Source organism: Lepeophtheirus salmonis, chromosome 6, assembly GCF_016086655.4.
Source record: "Lepeophtheirus salmonis chromosome 6, UVic_Lsal_1.4, whole genome shotgun sequence".
In the NCBI taxonomy this organism is placed as follows: Eukaryota; Metazoa; Arthropoda; class Copepoda; order Siphonostomatoida; family Caligidae; genus Lepeophtheirus; species Lepeophtheirus salmonis.
Window position 1 is genome coordinate 24,027,295 of NC_052136.2, and position 24,314 is coordinate 24,051,608.

A 24,314-nucleotide genomic window follows, 5' to 3' on the forward strand; every position below is an offset into this window, starting at 1 on the left:
TATTGATCCTCAATTTTACTTTGAGTCCAACAAGGACTTGCAACGATAACTCCGTAACAAATCATCAGGTCTTTTATGAGCCACACGATTTTTCAATAAGATTTTGAATATGATTTAATCTATTTAGTTAAGTATGTTCACTACTCTGTAATGAAATAATACTGTCAACTGCTAATAAAAATAAAATTCATTCTTCAGTAAACCAATTCTTTAAAAAAAAAAACGGACCACCTAAATCATACACCGAATTTTCATTACTGCACATAACATAACCAAGGACTCCTGTAAGCAGGACTGGGCACACACAAACATGAATTCAAATACGCGTGCAACATGGGTCCATTGAAAAAAAACAATGCAACGTGTTTGGTAAGATAACAAGTAATAACTAATATTTATTAGTTACTTTGTGGACGCCATCTTTATTGTGTTTTGTAATTCCAATCATGCCCACAAAGTGTTGTGCTACAGGGTGTAGAACGGGCTATGACAACGAGCCGTGTTACGATCCATCTGTGGCCAAACAAAGAGAGAAACCCGGACTTGATACCGCCTTGCTGAGAGCCATTCCAAGAGAAACAGATCTGAAGAAGACAGATTAGCACCATCCAAAAGTACAAAGCTGTGTTCCCTGCATTTCAACGAATCTGATTTCATCTGTGAGTCTAAAAGAAGTCAGACCCTTGACAAGGCTCTAAAGAAGAGGTAAGACAGCTGCTCACTTTTGATGCGTATAACTGTCCTTCTTTTATAGGTATCTCAAACCAGATGTAGTACCATCCCTATGGCAAACTCTCCCAACTCCTTCTCAACTCCTAAAGCTTCATCAAGGCCAACTCAAGCTGTCACGTAGGGCTCAACAGTTCAATAAAATGAGTTCTGTGGAAGAACTTGTTGACAAATTGGCCAAGGAGACACTCCCATCATACTTCATCCTCATCACAAAACCAAGTGTTGCCCTTTTGAAGCTATCCCATGATGAGAAATTGGGCCCCAAGTAGTAGCCAGCATCAAGTTTGAGACGGATGTCATTCAAAATGTACCACTCTGGTGTGTTGATTGACAAAAAGACGGTGTCACACATAACCTCAGAAGGAAGGTCAACACTGTGATTCAAGCCATCAATTTGGCTTCCTTTCTGGGAGCAAAAGAAGAATTGAATGAAACAGAGACCTGGGAAGACATTTTCAACAAGTTAGTGAAGTTTCTCAACTCCTCAGAGATTGAACCTAAGCAACCTTCTAAGCTCTCTTTCATTCATGAGCAAATGGCTCTCCTCTTCACCAAAACCAACAGCTAGATAATATTCACCTTGTCTTCTTTCAACCGCACTCATGTGGGAGAATGTGAGCTCAGGTCTATGTGGAATATCCTAAACGTCAAGACACCTGGATTTGGCTACGAAAAGAGAGATGAGCTTCGTGAACCCAACTCTGAAAAGAACAAACTTGGCCTCTCTTTCTTGAGAGATTGTCGACTTTCTCATCAAGTGCCATAACAGTAAAAGACCTGGCTTCAGAAACCTTCCTAGCAACAAAGCAGACGTACTTTGCTGCAGCAGATCTGGTAGAGTATATTCTCCTAGACGAAGACTTCTCCTATGTGCTCCTCGGCATGTTCCAGTCTGATCCCATCGAAATAAGGTTTGGTTGATGCAGACAACTAAGTGAATGTATCTACTACATCAGTGTGAGACAGATCCTGGAAGCAGAGAAAAATATTCGTATTCGGAGTCTTGACAAATTCTCAGGTAAATAAGATATTTGTTAATAGTGGGCTTCTTTATTTAGGTATTACTTATTTTTACAATATAATAATATCATAACAATATTTGACTTTTTTAAATTTTCAGGTATGGCTGCTTCAAAAATTAAAGATCTACTAAATGAAGACATAGTAAAAGCTGAGCTCATGGATGCTCTCTACTTCGTTGCTGGGTATATTGGTTTTTCTTTGAAGAAGATCAGCTGTACATCCTGCCAAGAGTTAATGGTCATCTGAGACACACCTCCGGACTCAATAACCTTTGATAGCCCAACCAATCAGCATGTAGACCTGAAAGAGTTCATCGACATAATGAGCAGAGGGGGATGGTCGACTCCATCCGACCTTTTCTACCTCTCCTGCCTTTATGCTCAATCCATGTTATCTTACATCACAGCTCCTCCTGAAGAGAAAGACAGTTTACTTGGCACCCCCAATTCCTCAAGCTTCATTTGTTACCCCATTCATTGACAGGATGCAGGTCAGTTTAAACTCTGACATTATCGCTGTTGTGGGAGTAAAGTGCAAGGAAGAACACTCCTCATCCGCTGTTCTTCAAAGAATTTCATTTGCTTAGTTTAATGTCATGGGTAACAATTTAAGTGCTAAACGGAATGATGACATCCGATTTTTAACAAAATAGAGAATGGCAGCTAAGAATTCAAAACCTATTAGAAAAAAAGCTAAATTTTAATCAAAATCATATGACTTGTAGACTTGGTCCAACTTTGTACTTTTTGATTGTGCCTTTTCTTTTTTATTTGTTTTTAATGTTTATTTTGATTAAAGTACTAATAAAATACAACTTCTATTAGAAATGTATAGCCTCATCTTTATTATTTTGATGATTTTTCCTAGCAAAATATTTTTAAGAACTCTTTATTTTGTAGGAAAACAATTGAAGAGAGACATTAAATATAGAATAAACAAAGACCCATATTGGAAAAGTGTGAGCGCAGTGTCTTGTCCTGCTTACAGGAGTCCTTGAAATAAGTCATAACACCTTCATCGTTTGTGGAACGGGCAAGCTCATATTAGTATATTTCAAAAAATATCATTTCACTTCATTTTAATGTTATGTTTCTTCTATTGATCTTGTTGCACTAAAAGTTCTTTCAACCTCAACATTAGAAATAGGAAAGCAATGCATTTTTAGAGTACAAAACTGATTCATACAACAAGCCTATATTGAACAAAGAAAGTGCTCGTATTTGGCACTCTGAATATAATTATTAATTAATACGGCATGTTGTTAAAAATAGCGGGAATATCTGAATTAGAGAGAAGTAAAAGGTTTTCAATTTATATAAAACCGTCAAAACATACAAGGTTCCTCGGAAAAACGTGTTCAATTAACTTTATAAAATATAATTATATGTAAGGCTACGTGATATTATTTTTAAACTCTAGTTGCGTCAAAGATAGATCAAAATAAACAATTTTGAATAACATGGCAGTTTTGTTATACACAATGGAAGCCAAGAGAGAGGCTATAATCAAGAAGTACCCGAAGGGCAAATCTGGACCATCTATCTTGAGGAACACGAAGAGCCTGGAGGTCAACCCCATGTTCAACAAGAGAACCATTGATAGCTACAAGGAGACTCAATCCCAGATCAGGAAAACCAAGGTCAAAAAGGAAGCCCAGAATCGTCAAGGGAACGATTGCAAGAAATCCCAGAAGGAAACTCACTAAGATGGTCAAGGATTTTAGCATGGGTGCAATAACAAAGAAATACCTTATCCAAGATCACCTTGGGATGTATCCCCACAAATTAAAATAGATAACAACCCCTATTAAGCATGGTCTAGGCTAAAATACTTGAGAGAAGCAATGTAATTCTTAAGAAACTGTGGACTGGCATGGCTCCGATATTGTGTACAGTGATGAAAAGATTTTCACTATGGAACAGGCTTTTAATCCCAAAATGATCGGATTCTCGCAAAAAAAAGGTGAGCATGGTTACCATGGATTCAACAAAGTGTAGAAGCGACAGTCTGTGAGGGTTTAGGCAGCTTGACCGAGGAAGAGAAGTCCCGCTTGGTGTTTGTGCCGGCTGGTGTGAAGATCAACACCAATGAGTACATCAGCACCATCCTGGAGGAAAGGCTTGATCCATGGGCCCAACAGCACTTCCAGAATGAGCATAGACCAGAGCCTGTTTGACCCCCAGCAAGAATTTGGTATAACCTAAACGGCTTAAAAGATTCAAGCCACTGTACAAAGACCTGCACCTTTATATAATGAGTTCGAACCGACTGGTTTATAAAACGTTATAAAAATATACTCCTCATCGTTCTTGGACTTGATCTTCTAAGTATGGTTCATATTATGAATCAAGCTCTCATGATTGATAATCAATGGAGTCATGTCAATGTTCTAGCTTTTAACCCCTCCAAGACAGTGGACCCAGTCTTCACACGTAAAACAAAACATTCAATTTAGCTTTGGCCAAGCCTTTCAATAGGTGTCAAACAAATACAATACTCTCAAGAAATAAAATATCTAGGGGTTATATTGGACTCTAAACTTAGATTCCACGCTCATCTCAGAGAAATAAGCACTCTGGGATTACCTAAGACTGATCAAAACTGTCTTAAATAAACTATGGAGTCATGATTTTGGCGCACAATATTACTCTTCTTCACAAAATCCAAAGACTAGGAATGCATTATTTTTCTTCATGGCAATATTTCTGCAATTATAATTGTGGATTGTCTGAAAAAAAAAATGTGCATACATTTAGCAAGAACAAACATGTTGGGAAAGTTTCATTCGATCTTAATGGGTTCATCAGGCCTACATCAGCTCCGTGGTGAGATGAGAAGGAAAAATTTTCAGTGCTAGTTTAGTACATAAGATTGATTTTGGAAGGCTATAGCATCAATTTAAATATTTCCTGGACACTAAGAGTCTGACTATTATTGAGGCTGTGAAATATGGACTTGAAAATGAGCAGATTGCGAGGGAAGAGTTTGAAAAGTACGCAAAATAAGAAGTCTTTCAAATTTGAGTTATTATCATGGTTAGCAACTAGTCCTGATGGCCCCATATACATTGGGTTTCGAAAGTGAAATATAGTCTCAAGATTTGGATATTTGGACAAGAGTTCAAATTGACTCCAAAGGAAAAACGAGGATTACGTGATGTTTGTGTTTTCATTGCATGAGTAAAAAACTTGGGGCAATGCATCTCAGGCCTCCAATTCTCCTTTGAACAAACTCAGTCGAACGAAGTTGTTAATCGAATATTCTTCAAATAATCGACATATATTCAAATCTGTATCATACAAATTGTCCAAACATTTATGGTATTTGTCAGAGTATTTGTCGCTTCCCGAAAAAAGTTTAGCTCTTTCGAAGTTAAGCACAGGCAGCCAAAAACTTTAATGATTTTATACATAAAAATATTAAAGATATAGACACGAAGAAGTAAAAAAATGGATATTTTGGAGCTGCTTGATAGCTTTTAGAAGTTTACCCAGCCCTTTGGAATGAGAGGGAAAACTACATGGATGCCTCAGAAAAAGATTCTTCTCTCCACGTATGTAATGATATTGCTGAAAGAGAAGTAGCGCTCATCACAGAATATAGTAGGGTTAATAACAAATTCAATGTCTTCTACTAGTCGTGGAAGACAAACGAAGGATCTACCCCAACACCAACAAGAAAATAATTATAAAATGTTATTAGCACTTGTTTAAAGCTTACAATAAGAAATTAGAAAGAAAACTATGATATTATATAAGAATATAAATATACAGATTTAAAAATAAATTTACTTAAAAAATGAAATAATTTGAACTGAATAAATCTATTGTCTAAATATAAAACTATAAATAAACTATGAAATCATAAAGAAAAAAGAACAAAAATGTATCCAAATGATAAATCTTCTTGTAAGTACTATCTTCGACAGCCAAACCAAAAGAAGATTGAAAGATTAGATGAGTGATCACATGAGATACATCAATAAATGTTTCGAAGTCACTTCAATTCAAGAGGATATAAAGAATCATATATGAAAGTACAGGTGCTTGGATAAGTTCGACCTATAAAATCCGATGCTGATAAAATAATTTTTTTTTTTGTTCGAAATGAGTGGTGGATCAATCCTTTTCAGTCAAAATTTCCCACTGGAGTGAATAGACATTGAATTGTCCGCTCGAGAAATTTACTGAAAACAATTAAGTTTTTAAAAAAATTGATTAAATAAGCATTTAGAAGAAATTTTAATTTTCGAGTTTCTAAATTGCTTAGAAAATGCTCTAGCATCCAAAAATTAAGGCTAAAATTGAATTTTATTTAATTCATACTTATCCATAAATAAATTATATCAAGAAATAAAGGAAGAGAAAGAGAATAATGAATCAATGACTGTTACAATGGTAACTGAGGAGAGTGGTGAGATGCAGTTGCTATAATTATTGAATAAAGGTGATAAATTACTCATCATATTATATTAATATTCTTATAGCCTTGGGTTTTATATGGCTACGTCTGGGATTATGTTGAAAAGTTCACTAACAGCCCTGGATTGATGCCCTTCAATTCATGCAGCCATTCGGAAAATAAATAAGGAGCAGGGTAAAACTTTGAATGAGCTGCATTGTAATTTACACCTCCTGGAATCAATTACATCTTCTACAAAGGCAGCGTTGAAAAATTGGAGGAAACCAAGGGAAAGCTGTTTGGTAAAGATTGTATGTATGACCACCAATTTAATGTATAACATCAATAAACTGAGATACAAAATGTAAAAGCCGACTCCTCCAGATTTGTAATTTTCTTAAATAGAAACAATCTTGAAAAAACTATTTTTCTAAGATATAAAGGTCTTGATATCATATTCCATAATGCAGGCCAACCTTTGGAATATGAGGTCAAATTTAGATCTTTTTTTCTATTAGAGGCACCTCAGAGATGATAAAGTTTAGAGATTAGAAAAAAAAGATAAAAGAAGACAAAGGATTTATGACAATAATATTAAGTTGAGCGAACAACAGTTCAACTTGAATATTTTATTTTTTCTTCTCGAAACCTAATAATCTCCTTTAACAAAAGTGTGCAAAGACACAAAGAAACATGCAGCGAGAATAATTCGCAGAATTTTACGGTCGTATTTTTGTTGTATATGAAACATATGAGTTTTGAATTACTTTTTAATGTCCCGGGTACGCCAGGAAAAACCTACTCCAGTAATTATTGAAGAGATATTTTAAAGTAAAACAGATTGATGAAGAAAATAGAAAAAAAAATAAAAAAGGAGATTTCAAAACTATTTAATTATACCAAATGAATCTACTAAAAATGAAGTTAAATATATTTTAAGTGGAAAAGTTATTGTCAAAAATACATGCCGTATATGGAATGTTGACTCAAATCTGGAGACTTAATAAGCAAACTTGGAATGTTTTGATGTAAATTATGTCTTAAAATATTTCATATTGGCCTCAAACGGAAAAATACAACACCGCAGAGGAATATGAAATGACAGGGTTTGGCTTAGGAGCTGATGTGATAGTAGGAAATTGAATTTTCTTTTTAAATGATTGATTCTTACAATCAGAGTCGGAGTCAGGAGTCGAAAAATGTGTAGCAACTCCAGCTACAAAAAATATTATAATTATTGTAAACAAAACTTATTTATAATCTAAGCGTTATATTGAGCATTTTTAAGTTATTTTCTCAATGGTAATAAATTATAGGTATTAAGAACTACTAATTTAACAAAATTATTAAGTAAACTAATTTATAAGTTGATTTAACAAATTTCAAACGTGCCCTCTAGTCCATACAATCACAATTCCAAACACTTTTAAAGTCTTAATTATTATATTGGGCAGAGCAGACCCACTAGCCGTGCTAGTTCATTAATTAAACTTGTGAATACTCAATGTCATCAGAGTAAAGTGTAACATTGCAGTGAGAGGTTGTGTGTATTGTCGTTCCTCTGTAAAATTTAAAAAAATTATTCATAAGTTGCCTTTAAGAGTATGGGTATACAAATATAAAGGCATTCGTCTTTCACGCGATGAGGAAGTAGTAGCTTCATTCTGGGTCAGATGCAAAACTCGTAGTCTCGCAGCCGTTTGCCTGAACATCTGGGAAACCTCTTAACATATCCCAAAATATACCCTGGATCTCAGGTTGTAAATACAGTTTAAAATCAAGGGCCACCGCGTTTTTAAGCGCCAAGGAACTCTTCCAATATACCCCAGCCCACTGGTTGTGTAGGTGAACTGCTGGGTACGGTTCAGGTTAAACGATCCGCCGCCTCTTCCTTCAGCATCAAGGAAACCTTATAATATCCAAAATACAACCCAGTCCTTAAGTTGTACAAGTGAAATGGAAGGTCCAAAATATAGTTTAAAATCTGCCGCCACCGCATTTCTAGGCACCACTGGAACCTTCAAATATTCTATAATACACCCCCGCCCACGGGTTGTGCTGGTGAAGTACAAGACCAAATTACAGTTAAAACTCAACTGCGGCTGTGTTTCTAGGCTCCACAAAACCCTCCCAATATGCTAGAATAAGCCCCGCCCACGGGTTGTGCAGGTGAACTTCTGAACCAGAGTAAAGTAAAACTTATACGCCGTCCCTTCCCTGAGCACTAAAAAACACTCCTAATATTCCAAAATACATTACCACCCTCAGGTAAAGTAACGAGCCTCAAGGAAGTTAAAACTGCGCCCCTATCTCATTTCTAAGCACCAAAAACCCCTTCCAATATGCTAGAATACACTCACACCCACGGGTTGTGCAGTTTCATTGCTGGGCCCAAGGCAAGTTAAATTTCTCCGCTGTCCCTTCCCTGAGTACAAATTAACCTTCCCAAAATATACCCCGGCCCTAAGGTTGTAGAGGTAAAGTGCTAAACATGCTATTTAAAGGCCGGCATGGCCCGGAAGATATACAAGAAAATGTTATCAGAACCGATTCTGGACCCATAAGAACCTACATGAAAAATTTCAGCAAAATCCATCCTTTGGTTCGGCCATGCTTGAAGGACATACACACAAACAGTCATTTAATATATAAATAGACTCAATAGTACTTATATTGGCTTTAAAACATATGATTAAAAATTAATGTGTATTCAAGTCGGAGTCGGTGACATTCAAAATACTGGAGTCTGAGTCGGGCATTTTATGTACCGTATCTGCAGCCCTGCTTGCAATATGCATGTTTTTTAAATTTTCACAATGAATCTAAATAGGTAATAATTATAATGAAAGGAATATACTAATATGTTGAAATGAATTTTGTTTGTTTTTGTTACTGAGCGTCCTTAAGATTTAAGTACTCATCAGGAATCCCAACATAATAATATTTCTTTCCTCAAACACATATTATTACTTTTTCATTTTCGAGGCGAGAATACATATGAATTGATTTGAATAATTTCGTATGAGTGTGGTAACGAAAAATGGAAAGTAAAACACAGGTTCACTTGTGGAGTTACTTGCATCATATATATTATTTAAGAAAAGTTTTTCTGTCTGTTGACACCTAATAATTCCGGGTAATACCGAATACTACCGTTAGTACAAAATAAACTAGTAAAGGACCCAAGAAAATCTTTCAGGTCTGTATATTTTTATGACTATTCCATACTTAATTGAATATTTACAAATAAATTCAATAATAATGACACATAACATTTTATGATACAATATTTCCAGAAACTACTCAATAATAGATAGAATATTTTTTAAATAAATAAAGTTATTGGTAACATTTGAAAGATTTGTAAAACTTTTAAATAAATCATAATTAAATGAGTAATAACCTTTGTTCACGAAGAAGTATAAAGTACGTAAATTAACATACATATATTTTATTATTGATAAAATCATAACCCATATATTGTGAGCAAGAATTGTTCATTAGGCTTTAGATAGGCTACATCTCCAACTGTGCTAAGTATTTTTTGCAATCGTTTCTGAAAATTGTTTTCCAATGTTATATGTTTCAAATGAATACAAATGGGATAATGGGCTTTAATTGAGGGGGATAATTAGAAAATAGAATCTTGACTTTTTTTGAAAACCTGCAATTGGCCCATATTAACCTATTATAAGGATAATATGGACCACCAAAAGGTCATTTGTTTAAATGAAACTATTGATTTTACTTAGCTACTGATTAGGTGATAATGTATAAACAGTATTATATGAATGATAAAATGACTTAGACAACACAATGATAAATCGTGAGCACAAGCGTTTTTCAAGCTTCACATCCTACTTTGCAAAAGTTTGATAAACCTAAGCTAAAATTCAAAGTTGTGCAAGCTCTGGATGCACCTCCTAGAAATTGAGGATTTGGAAGTCTCATGACAATATCAGAGACAACCACTAAGTTATGGCAAAAACTGTCCGAATTAGTGTGTAACATATTACCTCACAAAGCTATTTTATATACTTTATTATATTTATCATCTTAAAAATTAATGCTTATTAATACATAATTATCCCCATTGCATTCTATGTCTATTATTTTATCTTTGATTGAACAACAAAGGTAATCCTAATGAGAGTGCAATTTAAAAAACTGTGAAGAAAAAAAAGTAAGAATAATAAATACATACCTGCTTCCCTTGGGAGGCAGGATTAGCTTTAATACAATATGGCTGAAATATCATGTCATTTACTGTCACATGTCAAAACAAAGTAACTCTAGAATGAATGGATAAGTGTAAATTAGGGTGTCTAAAATTACACAAGGGATCATATTACCCAATTAGCCCTAATCAATAGTTATGTTACAGGACTACAAGTCTCACCCATTTTTTTCTCTAAACGAGAGGGGGGGGGGGATTTTTAAGATTTAAATATCTTTAATGTACTAAGCACTATTTTTCTTTTAAGTATTTTATTATAAATTTTCTTATGCTCTTTCAAAAGATATAATATATCCTCTGACAAAATTTTATGAAGCTGGGATAAACCATATTTGTGCAATTGCTTCCCCAAAAACGTATACATTTATTGGGGGCCCGGTATTTTTTCCGCCAACATGTTCGCCCTCTACGTATTTTCAGCTTACATTTTTTTGGCTTGTAATTTTGTCGAGGAGATTTTGTCGCATGCCATTTTCGTCCCCTTTTTATGTCTTTCTATTATTGGTTCGAACTTTACTATATAGCTAGGAAAGGAGAAAAAAGGAATAATGATAAAGAAGTAATAATCTGTAATCTTGTACTGTTTATATTATATATTATAAGGAGAAGGAGTAAGGAATCAGGGATCTGGGATGTTGAGTCTATTTGGAAAGGGCTCATTGACTTTTGACACGTTAATTAATCATATTCGTGACTTAGTTGAGGATTGAAGAAATGGAAAAAACTCCCATCGATAGAAAGAAAGGATCTACTATTACTATTAACAAGATTAAATAGCTCACTAAGGTGCATAGCTTTTCTTGGATTCATCTCACTTAGCCTTAGTCTGATCCAGGGAGCACTATATACATGGGAAGTGCAAGTCTTTTCAGAAAAGACATATGTTGACATAAGCAATCATCTTTAGTATATCTACGTAGCAACGAAAACTGATTTATTTGATAAAAGATTATATGTATTAATCTAATTAATTCTTAGACGAAACGACTTTTTATTTGTGAATCTACCTCATGTATTCAGGAACAACGTTCGTTTGCGAAGAGGAATATATACATTTGTCGCTTACTTTTTATCAAGTAGACCATTTTTCACTTTTTAACTTCACACAGAGTAACAATAATATATCATATGATGGAAAGGAATGGAATATCCTAATTATATGTTCATGAATAATAGTAGTGACCTTAGTTGAGGCTTGAAGAAATGGAGGAAGCTCTATCGATAGAAAGAGAGGAATATTTATTGATGAATCATAGCGGTTTCCGAAGATGGTGTATTTCTCTATCGTATCTACTGTTACTATCAATGGAGATTAGATAGCCCACAAACGTGCATCTCTTTTCTTGAATTCATCTCACTTGGGCTTAGTATTATCCCATTCTGTAGTATATATTTTATTAATATTAGTTATTACGATATTACTACTAATTCTTTCATTTTGTGGACTCCGCCTCAAGCTGGAAATCACCAAAGAATCTTATCAGGGCAAACTACTTTAACTCTATCCCAGATGGTCGGTAAAATAATCATGATGGACTATCTCTTAATCAATGATCTTCTTTGTATGTTTCCCAAATTTACTCTATCATTCTTCAGAAACCGATTTTCCCTCTTGGAACTCTGTCTCTCTCGATCATGCTCAATCAAGAGGGTTATCTTGTCAACCTTGTTTGGACCATTGTTCATAGGAAAAAACACCTGCCCTGGAGGATACCATGTTTTCATCACTCTTACGTTGTGGAGTACGACTTTTTATCTCTTAATACTTAATTTATTACTTTTTATTCAACGTGATTTTTAAGCCATCTATTTATAGATCAGCTCTGTAGAAGTTTGTCTTATGTCTGTTTATATATACATATATATATATATCATTAGTTATAATTAATATAAATCAAAAATTCTGATAAGATCATTTTTTTATCCTTCATTTTCTATAATAACGATTATATACATTGTTTTAATTATTAAAATAAGAAGACACATAAAATACATAATACATAACTGATGGTAAAATTTTAAAATATATGGAGATTCCAGGCAATGCTTCTCATATATTTTATTTTTTCGATTGGATTGTAAATTAAAACTTTTCGTTGGAGTCTTTCATTATATCTTTGTATAAACTTTTTGTAAAGATGCCTTTTCCTCATATTTTTTTTTACAATTTGTTACTTAACATAAATTTAGGTGCATGCTTGTGATTGAGCCTTGTAATACATTGGGAAACCCTTGAATGCTATTGTTTGTTCTTTCAACTTCTTGTTCATTCATAAACGTTCCATAATCTAATAGGAAAAGTGGTTTGAATTCTCCTTAACTTTAGTAGATATGCACATAATCTCCCATAAATATTATTTATGTTATCCCTCAAAAATGGGGCATTACAAAGCTGAATCACAAGCATTAACGTGCCACAAGTCAATGAGTTCTTTCGAAATAGACTCATCGTTCCAGATCCGTGATTCCTTACTCCTTCTCCTTATAAATAAAAAAGTATAATCAGGACAAGATTACAGATTAATTTTTTGTTATTTATTAATTATTTCATCATTATTTTCCTTTTATTCTTCTCCTCCCTTAGTTATATAATTAATCTGAGTGAAGTACAATTGTAAAGTTCGAACCGATAATAGAAAAATATAAAACTGCGACGAAGTTGTCATGTGACAAAATGTCATCGAGGAAAAATTACCAATGGAAAAAGTGTTCGCGGAAAAAATGTAGGGGGTGAAAATGTTAGGGAAAAAATTACCTAGAACCGTTTTTATTTAAGTCTACCATTTTGGGTTAGCATATTAAATCCCCAAATATTATTTTTGAAGCGAAAATGATAGACTGACTTCACGTTCACAGCTGAAAATCAAAGTAGATATTTTTTCAAAGGTTTTCTTATGTAAATCGTCAAAAAATAATTGAATTAATTACTTAAACTGATAAATTTGCCCTTCAAAAATAAAGTATCAAATTCAGTTCGTGATTGTACAACATTATGTAGTATCAGTTTCATTCAATTGATATTAATTTCATATATAGATATTAATCTTGTAATAATAAAATAATTTATTCATTATGGTAGACAAGTATGTTTATGTTGGGTGTCGAACTTGAGCCGATAGAGCCCAAATTCTTAATTCGTTAGCATAAATGGATCAACATGACCCGTCACGAATCCTCATAGATACTTATGTCTAATTCTGTAGTTTGTTCATTACATTTCAATGAAAGAGATTATTTTTATACTCCTAAAGGACAGAAAAAACAAAGACTTAAGCCTGAGGCCTACCCTTCATTTCTACCGAAAATAAACCATTAAAGAAGAGAAATACTAAAAATCCTATGACAGGCGAAAAAAATATTCCTATAGTTAAGAAAAAATTTTAAAACCACAACAGACGAGACATTCGATGATATTATTTTTAAGGCAATGAATCTGCAACTTCCAATAGATATCCGTTTCATTGACAAAACAGAATTTATGTTATTTTATCTCAAAGATGGAAGGTGTACCAGAAATATCATACGGTATAAAAAAATTCGGAATCTAACTTTTAATTTATTTTGTCATATAGAGAAATTATCAGAAGATATTGTTTTATTTTTATGCCCTGGAGGATTTTTTTTTCTAGTTCTAAAAATAAAATATTTCCTTACTGCTTACAATTTGTGTATGTCATCTCAATCCAAATCCATTAATAGAATAGATAAATTGATGCGTGAATTAGAAGAAGAAATGTCTGATACCCTTATAGTTAAAATGAATTTTATAAAAGAGAAATTCTTTCTTTTATTTCAAAATAAAGAGAAATACTCAAATAAGCTCTTATCATTGGCTGCTATATGTTTTAGAACATCACCAAACTTGTACAATGGTGATAGAAAAATTCTTATCGCTACCTCGTAGTAATTATCTGATGAGAATAACTAGCTTTTTAAGTGTAGAATGTGGAATAAATGATTCTTCTAAAATACACTTAAAACAAAGAATAAAATAATTATCCAGATTCCAACGATATGTTCATTTGAGGATAGATGAAGGTAAGTAATTTTGTAAATTTAATAAGATTAGTATTTTTTTTGTAAATTATAGTTTATACAAGTCAAAGATTCGAGTTTGCAAGTGGAAAAGGTTATGTAGAAGTTGATGGGAATGTATGTAGAACAGTTTTAACATTGATGATTTCTTCGTTAACATCTCGATACAAGGACGTAGTTACCCTCATCGAAATTGATAAGTTGTCAGCATCTTGTCAATATGACATCATTATTAAAACTTGAAAAATGTTGGATAATTTAGATTTATATGGCATATATATGTCATTTGACAATCATTCAATTAACAGAAAAATGATTGTTGATTATATGTGTAATGGATGCCTTTCGACTTCAATATGGAATCCAATAAACTCCAAAAAAAGAATATATCCTTTTTTCCATAAGGTACATAGCTTAAAAATTGTCGGAATAATTTTGAAAAGTTAAAAAAACTTAGTTATCCGCCATTTGAAAATGTATTAATAGGAAATCCGAATTATGCTCATTTGGAAGATTTATATAACAATAAAATCATAAGATTTGCTCACAAATTAACTCATAAATATTTGCATCCATCAAATATGGAAAAAACATCTGTACAACATGCAGATAAAGTTTTCCATGAATCTACAATCAATGCCTTAATTTATAAATTAAAAAAAATAAAAATGACTCTTTGATGGATACGGTGAATTTTTTGTACATAATTAGATAGGTTTTTAATATATTTAATGTCAAAGATAAGTTTTTTTGGGGAAAAAATGAGTCGAGATTTCCAATAAGTAATATTCGTCAAGAAAATCTTATGTATCTAAAACATTTTCACAGTGGATTAAAAAGTGGAAATATGATTTCCCGAATAATTCATTTTCAAAACAAACTTGTTTGACCCGAAGTCACTCTACTGCCTCTATTGCTGATCTTCTTGGATTTTTAATGTCCGAATTAAAATTTGATTATGTTTTAACAGCGAAATTTCAAAGCGATGGTGTTGAATTTCGCTTTCGTGAATATAGGCCTGGAATATAATACCTGGACAAAATTATTTTATTTCTGTGCGTCAAATTCTGAAATCGGGAAAAATCATAAGATTAAAAAATTTACTTAGAAAATCTAATCTAGAAGAAATAAAAAATATATCCATGGAATTAAATACAACGAGAGATTCCAATGTATCCACTGATTCCAAAAGTTTTAAAATTAATTCAAAGTGACGAAGCAAGTATTAAAAAAAACTGAAAAAAGTTTAATTTGTCACATCGCAGGCTATGTTACTTTTAGTTTAAAAAAAGAATACATTGTGCTTCTTGCAAACATGAATTTGCCACCAAACAAATGGATGTGAGTCAATTTGATAATTGTAAGTCAAGAAATTCAGAAGGAGTTGAAAATAAATCAAAAATTGAGGACTACATCCTACAAGTATCTCGAGGTAACTTGACATTTTATAATACTAGAAGTATTAATCAAAAAATAATGAATAACTCGATTTGTAAAAAATTAATTTTAAAATCTTCTGTTTCAAATCTACTTTTTGGAAAAATATCCTTTGAATGTTTAAAAGTTGAATCTAGTGATAAAAATTCATTTGCAAAATTGTCCAAAATTATTAACAGAGTTTGTATAGAATGTAAGTGCAACAAATTAAAATTTGCCATGGAAACAGCATATAGAATATTAATATATGTATGAAGAATTATTCATTAATTAAAAATAGTAACATACATCCGGTTGGAAAAAGAGAATCTTTAAAAATAGATAAATTTCCTTAAAATATCAGAATTAAACTTATGTACCTATAAACAATAAATTGATTTTGTCATTATTAATTATATTAGATTTTAAAAAAATATATGTGAAAAATAATTATTATCTGGGTTGTGGAGCCGGAATAAAATTTTGTTATTCAATAAACAAAATAAAAATATGCGGCTAACTTCAAATCAACATTTCTATGCGAAAAAGGATTTTCAATCTTGAAATCAAATATAAGTTATAAATCCATAAAAAATATCCACAACAACGATTTCATTTGGACTACGAACGTAAAGCAATTAATGTTTCCTAGTTATAAATATGATTTAGTGATCCTGTGTCTGAATCCAACATTTGGATGATGTGATTCCAAATCCATTCAACCGTGTGTAAATACCTTACTCACTTGAAGGTTACTTCCCAAGCTGGGTTATTCATTCATTAGAATTATATCATATATTACTTAACATTATTATTTTATTTTATCAATTTAAGATTTGGGAAATCAATGTAGTCTGACACTTGAAGGAAGTTTCCTATCGGCTCAATTTTGACACTCAACATTAACACACTTGTTGACCATAATGAATGAATTATTTTATTATTACAAGATTAATACTATTGAATGAAAATAATATCATTTGAATGAAACTGATACTATATAATCTTGTACAAGCACGAACAGAAGTTGATACTTCATTTTTGAAGGGTAAATTTATCAGTTTAAATAATTAGTTCAATTATTTTTGGACGATTTACTTTAGATAACCTTTTAAAATATATCTACTTAGATTTTGAGGTGTGAACGTGAAGTGAGTCCATAATTTTAGCCTCAATTACAATTTTTGTGTACTTAAAATGTAACCCAAAATGGAAGAGTTAAATGAAACACCACGTGATGTTATTAAAAAAACTACAGCAACTATTACTCTTTGAAAATTGAACAAATGAGTTTGAGTAATGAGTTTACCAACAGGAATTTGTCATAAAAATGTATGTTTATCAACACAACAGGTTGCCTGATTGGAGCTTGTGCTCCTCCAAATAGTATAAGAACTCAATGGTCTTACCTTCATGAACACCATGATTGAAAGAAGCTTTCCATGTACTTAAGTATTTAATCCCTTGCTCAAAGGCATTCACAAGTGGGGTCAATCCACAATAGTCAATGTTTAACGAATCCAACTCATCTCAAACATATTTTTGGATAGTTCACCATATTTTTGTAAGCAGCCATTTCGGAGATATTGTAAAGAATTAAGGGGTTCATAAGAAACTTTTCTACATTTAACTAAGAAACACTTACACATTCATCAATTTTAAATTATTTGTTGTAGGATATTCTCCTACGTCTACCCGACCCACTCAACTGCACTGACAATGTTATAAAGAAAGAATGAATAAAAACACAATAAAGATAAAGTACTCACAACTTTGATGAAGCGATTAAGTTGTCCAATAGGGAAGGCATGACCAGTTGTCCAATAGGGAAGACATGCCCAGTTGTCATAGAGCGTCATTTACTAGTGTAATTATCCAACATAGCTTGTAGAGATAGAATGGACATTGGAACTGTATCTGAAGTACCCGGATATGGTTTAAGTAAACATGTGTTAGTCCAAAAATTCTGAGACCCAAACGGTTTTTTGGTACTCGAACTTTTATGGATCTTAAAAAACAATCTAGATTATCTGGATAATAAAAAGCTTATAGCATTGCTTAATAAAGATAAGACAGGTCTTGGATCCAGATTCGAATTATATCGAGTACGGTATAGGTAAAATTGGATTCTCCGGGATTTGGAATGTGAACATGCTTTTTACAAATTTTAAAATGCTCATAGTATTGTTTAATTATATTTCATTCAAGTTTTTTTATATTTTTAATAGATAATATTAAAAATCAATATGTCTTTTGCTGTTACCTTTCTGACGCAAGTTCAGAAATGTGTGACTTCACCTTGGCAAGTGTCACTCTAATATCGTTTTCGTAAAAGAGGCTGTTCCTTTTCTTCGTTTATATGTCAAGAGTTCCGTCCGAACAAACTGTAGAAACCATATTCCATGAAAGATTATTGTCTTTGAAGAAGTTATCCACGAGTTTCTTCACGTGGACTGCCTTGGTTGTTGCTGTAAAAGGCTCACTAAATAAAAAATCTTCCTTTATCTCGTCGTCTTTCAAATAGCACACGAATACAATAAGAGGGCTTAGATTGGAAATGTTAGTAGTCTCATCGAGTTGGAATCTGAATTTTGTAGGGCTTGAAATCAGATCAACAACTATTTGAGCAAGGTAGCATTGCTCAATGTTCATTTCTTATATTCTTTCTGGAGATAATGTCATTTGAAAGAGGAATTTTTAATAACTTTTCTGCAGCAGCTTTTCCACCATGTTGCAATCTTCAAAGTAGCTGGTTTTACAAGTGTTTCACTAGTGGTATGTGGTTTGCCCAGCTTGGTAATGAGATAGGCAACTTCGTAAAATGATATGAGGATTGGTTTGTCGATGGGTACAAAGCCGAGAACAAGCAGAGTAGCCTTTTTATCCAATCGGGCTCTCTTCACCTTGAATTCAGCAAATGTGGAGTTCTTCTATTATCCATCTCCATGCAGCTGTAGGAAGTGTTCCTTCAGTTTTGCTAGTGCTAAACTTGAATTGTTCAACTTCGCAGTGCAAATCATGCATTGAGGACGCTGACTCCTATCTGGTTCCTTTATACATGTGAATTCATATTGCACTTATTCGTAAGATTACTTTTTAGTTTTGCTCGACATAGTTCGTAACAAGAGATTGATAGATTAAAAGAAAATAACAAATTACGTACAATCACTACAGTCAAAAGTTCACTAATGAGTGCACCTAGTTCCCTTCAGCACATATATCAAAGCTTAGCTATGTGGCCTGCTCACTTGCAGCAAATTCTGGATAACTGGAGTATAAGGTAACAAGTAATACGAATGGGCTGTATATGTTTTGTGTAAAATATTTTTACTAAGCAACGAAATATTTGTAAGCTAACACAGAGAAGATTTTTTTTTTTTTTTTTTTTAATCTCACAGCCTCAGTCGATAGTTGCGTCAGTGGATGTGAGGGCTTGTCGAACCCACGAGAGTTGTCTCACCAAACCCCTGGGGTTCGATCAAAAACAACTGATCTATATCGAACGTAGAGTAAGTAAAAGTATAAGTAGGGGGGTGTAAGACAATAAAAAAAATGGAAAATTGGAAGAAGTGAAGGCACAACTCTCAGTGAAAAATAAATTTTATAATATTCAATTTTTTGGAAAAAAATTTTAAAAATCTTTAATTATTCTCAGAAAAATTAGCTTATTTGAAAAAATATATTAAATTTCAAATATTATATTTTTTGCCAAAATTCCAATATTAAAGTTTCTTGTAAAAAGAAAATAATCCTTTTGTGGTGGGGGGGCGTATAGCCCCTCCGGCCCACCCCCAGCAGACTCCCCTGTTTTCTCACAGCTTCAAACTGTCCTTAATCATTGAGCTGTCTTCCAAGGAACTTATGTTGCTTTATAAATTTCCTACAAGCTAATCCTTAAGCTAGAAAGCTAATCCTACAAGCTAATCCTAACTCTCGGTCTTTTATGAGCACACACGAATGTTCAATCTGGTCTAACATATAATTGAGTGTAGTAGGAAAGAAGTTCACTACTGAGGAATTAAATAACCTGTGACAATTGCATTTAACTCTGTCAGGTTTATATGAGTGCTGTCTTCTTTTTTTCGGATTCACGACCCATCCTCAAATCTTTCTCCATCCTTTACGATTACCCCAACAAATGCAATTGTATTAAGGTCAGCCAAACTTCATACCAGTCAGTGCCTCTCACACTCCATGTTCTGTATGTTAAATCTGACTTTCTATTTCTTTCAACGATATTACGAAGCATTCAACAATATTGGCTCCGGGACGGTCACTCCATGATCGTTCACCTCCTGATCATTTCACAAAACTCACGGCCTTCTTCTTATATCCTCGTACACCTCTGTACTCACCTCGCCGGATCTCATCCATCTAATCTACCATATTGATCCTTATACACCTCAAATCCTAATACGCACATCTAATCAATTTTCTCCAGGGGTTTTGTCTTGAGGCGATACTTCTTGAGAATATCTATCACTTTCCCTGCTTCAATCTTGTCCAAATTGATTATTATGTCATCGAAGTAGTGATCGATTCGCTTCCGCCAATTCATTATCCTTTGACACGATATATGCCAGTACAGATTTCATAATTTGTGAAGGACAATTCAATGTCAATCCAAGAGGATAAATTTTATATCATTCTTCCTTGTAATTCACCTTGATTACTTTTGATTATTCCTTTTCAAACTCAATCCAGAAGACCACTGTTATCCGATAACTGCCTCCACTTCCATAGTTTTTCCCTACGATCACCCTCCGACCTCTCTTCGCTCTTCACTGAGGCGCACACTCCGAGCACTACTCTTCCTTTGTCCATAATAACCTTGTACGTTCCAAAAATATCGTTTCCAATAATCACCTCCACTCGTTTAACCAACTTTTCGCTTATAAGACACTTAACCACGTATATCTGGCCTCTAACCTCAAGTGGTACAATAACTTCATCACTGCAGTTCAAAATGGATCCATTTACCGCTATTACATTTCTCTTAGATGTGATCCCTCTCCTTCCCAAGCACTTGCCGTGATAATTTTCTTGTAACAGCCGATGTTGATCAACCTTCAAACGTATTTTCTTATATTCTTTGGAGTTATTTCGCCCGTTTGTCTCCCTGAGGCGCTAATGGTGCCAACAGAACCCCCATGACGTTTCCTAATTCCTTCTACAATTCTATGTCAGGTGTCCTACTACCCCACAAGAATAACATCACATCCTTTCCCTGCACTCTCGTTTGAGATGAGGTCAATGACATCCATAGCATTTCAATTTTGCATTTGCGTAGCTCATTCTATTTTCGGTGACGATTCATCTAGGGTGGAAGCTTTCATTTCCCTCGTCATTTCAACCGTGCCACAGTTTGCAAGTTCGCTGTCCCTCATGTTGTCTACTTAGGGTGTTGCTATGACATGCGAGCTGACATCTTCGGGCATTGCTGATATAAATGGGAGATGAATTAGGCCTAATGAATCTGAGACTCCCATCAGACTAATGAGCGTTTCGATTTCGACCAAACAAACCTCACCAGACTCTGCTGGTCTCCGTTTCTTAGCCTTGAGTGTCTCTTAGGACGTAAACAGACTCATTGCGAATGCCTTCCTTAACGCCTGTATGATCTTCCCTTCATGTTTTTTTCTCATCTTCCGTCAACTAGTCATACACGTTGAAAGCCCTTCCATCCAAGACCAGAGGTATTTTTTCGCCATTTCATACTGTTCCAGAAATCCCGGACGAGTCCATACAATTATATCGCTTAAACCGTCGAATCTCGGTACGACGTCCACAATATTCATGTTGTTTTGGGCTGTTATAGCTTGTCTTCCATTCTATACTTTAACCATGAATTGAAATAATAGACAAGTATTACTTCCTCACATCCTTTATTTCCACTGATCTAAAATAAAAATAAACAACGAGTACATTCTAATCACACCAATTAAAAAATCAATAAACTGGGGAGCTAAAAAATACACCAATGGATTTTCTATTATGAAAATTATAAAATTTCCTTATGTAACCATGAGATACAATTCAAGTATCCAGTAAGTTGAAAATGTCTTTCGAAACCATAATAAGATAGTTTTCTTACCTTTCAAACTTTTTGAATATTAACAATTCCATAAAATGTTGTATTTTTGTCATTATGACATACTCATTTCTAGACAACTAGTCTATTTTTTTAAGTGGAGTGTGAAATAGAACAATAGACATAGAAAACTAAATTATTGGTGTTTAAATCTTTTATAACAAGAATTACCTAATATGCGTTATAAGATGTTAACACTCTGCTATTATTTCTTCGCAAGTTATAATATCTGCTTTTTTATTTAATTTCCGAATGTATCTGGTGTATTAGTTGCTCAAGGACGAAACATGTTTCATTAGAGAGACATGAAGATCATTTATCCATCTACACAAATGACGTTATTTTGAGAAAATAATTTAAATTTTAACTTTCTTTTAAGAAAAGGTTTATTATTCTTATACCATTTATTCAAATTTCTTTTGTTTTTAGATATATTTAAATTTTTAGAAATGTTTTCTCCAGCACAGGGCCCTAGTCAAATGTGGCACTTTCTGCCTATGGTCCTTCTAAAAGCAGTCTTGCTTGTACTTAATTCATGGCTCAGTATTTTTTTTTCTACGTATCCGATATTTTAAAGGTCTTAGTAACATGACTTGTACTTAGGGAAGGAGTTAAATCAATTCAGTTTGGAAGATTGAACATTTTAGAAAATACTTTTTAATTTAATGAAATGCTAAAGTTTACAAGCAGAACTACAACCATTAGAATAATTAATCGCCAAAGTCTTTTCGATATAATGTTTGGATTTTAAGTTTGTGGGATAACATGTCATACGGTTTGGTCAAATCAACTCCCATCAGGGTAACATTGTCTGTCGGTTCTAAAAAGGCCAGTAACGTAAAAGGAACGCTATCCATTAGTTTGTCCTTTATAAAAACATACTAAATTGGGTAAATAATAGATTTTAAAACTTCACAAAGGCGATTGGATAAAACATAAGGAAAAACTTAATATATACAGTTCTGCATGGTCAAGGGTCATAAATTTTTTAAGAAAGCTTGATTCTTGTCACTTGTAAGAATAGAAAAATGTTTTTCGATGCTACATCTCGTATCAAATAATATAACTATATTGGTTTAACTAAGGTATTTTAATAATCTGGCCAGGTCATTTTCTTTTCAAACTATTCAGACAGTTAGTATTCAAAGATAAAACCGAGGTAGCCATACTCACTTCTTTTGTTTTTGAGGATGCAGGATCCCAGTTGGTGATAAGGTGTGATATCGGCATCTCCAGATTACTGTATCGTGAGCCAGAGGCTTCTCCTTCACAGGCAACTGAGCCGGATCTTGATGTTGAGGAAAGTATATTTTCTTTAGAGATAAATGCGGATAGTCTTCTGGATAATCTTTTCAAGGTAAGGGGGCTTTTATTTGATTCCGTACTCACAACTTCTTTCAAACTTGTTTTTGAACATGATCAACTTCCGTCTGGATGGCCACATTCTGGGTTAGAAACTTGATCATCAAGCCCACTTGGATACATTTGGCATGGATGCTGGCATTAGTGTTTGGTATTTTTGGAGAAAGTTCTTTTTGTACTTTGACCAAATTTCGATCTTTCCTGGCGTGGAAACATCCGCAGGTATGGGTGAAAGTGGAGAAGAGCTTGGGGCGTTGGACTTTTCTACGGAATTGTTTTCTTTGAACTCAGCGGGTTTTTTGTAGACTTCCACATGTGTTTGAGTCACGGCCCAAAAAATTCAAAATTGAATACCATGTTTAGGTGAAGAACTCTAAAAAGGCGATATATTCTGTTAAAATACTCCAAGTATGCCCTCGTGTCGTGCGCCGGGGATTACAGGAATTTTTCTTGAGCTGAGGGGAAAACACTTTTTTCATTTCCAAGGGACAAATTCCTTGGAAGGCAATGGGTCCTAAAAATGAAATGAAATCTTTGCAAACCATAACATAATTCTCGATTTTGCTCTAACCATTTTGAAGAAATAAGGAATTCGAACTCTCAAGCCATTCCAACATTGTTTAAACATCTACAACCTAAAGTTTCAAGGATCACCGAAAACTCCAACAAATCCATTTTCATTCGGGAGAATAATGCTGATACTAAGAAAATTTAATAATTAAGGAAATCTCAAGCAACTTTTTAATTTCGAATTTCAGGTAAAAAAAAAAATTCTCCACAATTTCCGGATCACACATAGTTACTCCTTATTTGGAACCTCCTACTTCCAAAAATAGAGAAATAGGCTTAGTGGAAATGAATATAATTTCATCAACAATAGAACATGAAACTTTTTATAATGTTAAATGTATACATATATATTTCTTTGCATTAGTCACTTTATCCCTAGAAAATAATAATTGTATGTATTACAGATATTTTTCCTGAGGTAAAACATCTAAAGGAAATAAATACCAA

At 33.4% G+C, this 24,314-nt stretch overlaps 1 long non-coding RNA gene across 1 annotated transcript; it reads left to right on the forward strand.

The window, feature by feature from the left end:
- Positions 1 to 273: 273 nt before the first annotated feature.
- On the forward strand, positions 274 to 1,328 carry LOC121120535 (uncharacterized). The gene is made up of 3 exons (XR_005865092.2): positions 274 to 369; positions 472 to 705; positions 755 to 1,328. It is a non-coding gene; the product is annotated as an uncharacterized lncRNA (long non-coding RNA).
- The last annotated feature ends 22,986 nt before the right edge of the window (positions 1,329 to 24,314 follow it).